The 2360-nt window shown below is 45.8% G+C and overlaps 1 pseudogene; it reads right to left on the bottom strand.

Moving 5' to 3' along the window:
- Positions 1–592: 592 nt before the first annotated feature.
- On the bottom strand, positions 593–1736 carry LOC110550714 (tetraspanin-3-like; annotated as a pseudogene).
- Positions 1737–2360: the final 624 nt, after the last annotated feature.

The raw sequence follows: 2360 nt of genomic DNA, 5'->3' as shown, positions 1-2360 counted from the left end.
TACATTCATGCTAATTGCTTTAAAATAGTAGTGCATACATTATAGTCTGCCTATAAAGCTTTGATTAAAAACCACTCATTTCAAAGATCCGTCTCTGATTTTGAAGATGAACAAAGACATACACTGTATGATTCTAAAATCTATTTTAGCCATTTTGTACAATTGCTATGTTATGATACTACAGTATATATTCTGGTGAGAGGCACAACACAGCTGTAGTCCTCCCTCACACACCCAAAACCTTTGGCCAAGAGTTCTCATTGTGAAGACGATGACCCAGTGATACTACATTGTCCCATCACTCCTCGGAGGCAACAGAAGCAGGCCCACACCCTCCTTTAGCTCTGCCACACTATGAAGCTTGTAAATGGATCTAAGATTAAGGGCATGGACAGTCAGCTAGAACAAGGGCAAGAAAGCCGTAGGTGGGTAGGTAAGTCAGTGGGTACATGAAATGCCAGCCTGCTGTCCAACACCAGTGTACATGTGCTTTGACTAGATGAACTCAGGCGCCAACTCCCGAAGGCCTGCTCAATTCACCTTCCAAATCAAAACAAGGATACTAAAAATTAGCTCAGGCTTGCGCTGTGTGCTATGCGTACATTCCACCAGTTCTGAACAGCTCATAGGCAGGATCTCTACTCTGCCTGCACAGCATGATGCATGTCCACATCATGCCCAACAGCTGAATAGCTGCAAAGGCCAACGCTGCCCAGATAACATAACATGTGTCAGAATTTTTTGTAGCTTCTTCACAACCAGAGCCTCACATCTCTCAGCACAGAGGTCGGAGGGGTTGGCCAGGCTGCCATTACAGCTGTTGGCAGTCTCTCTACAGCAGCTAAGAGGAACACTCTGGTTTTCCGTTTCTTTGAACCAATCTGTATTTTCCCAGTCTGAATAGTTATGAATTCCACAACAGTGCAACCGGCTGGCAGCGTCAGAGTTGGTCCCATTGTAGGTCTTATACACCTTCTGAATGCTTTGATCAACCTCATTCTCCACCTTTGCTCTGTACACATATCCTAAACCACCACAACTTCTGTGACAAAAACCAAGAGCAGGATGAAGACAAACGTGGCGAGTTCCCAGCAACTCTCCCGGATTGTAGCACAGCACGGATGAGGTCAGTAATGAAGAGCAAGGCTCTACGGCTATGACCACCACAGCAGGGAAGAGTGTGTACACATCCTCAAAGAAGCGGTCATAGTCCCTGATAGACTAGGTCAGATGGAAGGGGAGGAGGACCCCCCCCCCATCAGTGGATTTAGAGAGGGGCAGGGAGGAGATGAGGGAGAGAGGGAGGGTGGGATTGGGAGGGAATGTGGGAGGCGGCTACAGCTGGGATACAAAGTAAATAACCTATAATTAATATATAAAAAAAAGATGTGGTCATAGTCATCGTAAGTGATGAATACGTAGGCTCCCACATAGCAGAGAATGCCAGCTTCCCTCCAGAAGATGAGGTTGAGGAAGGCCAGCACGGTTTTGGAGGAGGTGATACCACACTGGCCTGTGGTGCCGAGGCCCAGCTGGCAAGAGGAGTGGCACTCACGGAGCGAGGAGGCAATGGCCGCTGTGGCTCCGCTGAGGTGGGTATTTCTTTTGAGGCAGAGTCTTGCTATGTAGCCTAAGCTGGCCTGGAACTAATTATGTAGCCCACACTAGCCTTGAAGTAATGACAATCCCACTGGCTCAACTTCCCATATGCTGGACTGATAGGCATATACCGCCATTATCCCGCTTCATGAGTAATGCTAAACTGAGCGGCTGGGGTAGGCCCAATGAGAAGGCAGGAAGGTGATATCCGGCCAATAGGGAAAGAAGATGAGAGAATGAGACACGGAGATACCTGAGAAAAGGGTGTTCTACAAAAGATGCCAGTTGAATTGACTAAGCAGCAAAGAGAGCAGCACAACTGGAATTTATTTCAGTACAAGGCATGGCATTTTAGGTTCTGGCAACCACAGCCTCACAAAGCCACATCAAAGAGCAGAAATGACAAGCTCTTCTGCCAACTCTCAACACAGAAGGAATGTCTGAAGCTCTATACTAGATTTCATGAAACCATTAACTTTTCACAACTTAGTCCACATTTGATACAATACCATTTTTAACAAACTACGAAATTTTATTTTAATGTGTTTTCTGACTCTCAGCTTCACCAAGGAGAAAAAAAAATAAGCAAAATAAACACAGAAATGCCAAGAGAAAAATCATAAAGAAAGAAAAGACAACTCATGGGCACGCAAAAGCATTGAGTGTTGGAGCCCTCCCTCACACCTTACGCTGCAATTAATTCTAAGTTGACAAAAAGGGAAGAGACTTAAGTGGTCGGAGGCAAATGTAGCTAGGAGTCT

The sequence above is a fragment of the Meriones unguiculatus genome, chromosome 2 (assembly GCF_030254825.1).
Source record: "Meriones unguiculatus strain TT.TT164.6M chromosome 2, Bangor_MerUng_6.1, whole genome shotgun sequence".
Taxonomy (NCBI): domain Eukaryota; kingdom Metazoa; phylum Chordata; class Mammalia; order Rodentia; family Muridae; genus Meriones; species Meriones unguiculatus.
The sequence above is the reverse complement of the archived record's forward strand: the minus strand, read 5'-3'. Positions and strand labels throughout refer to the sequence as shown.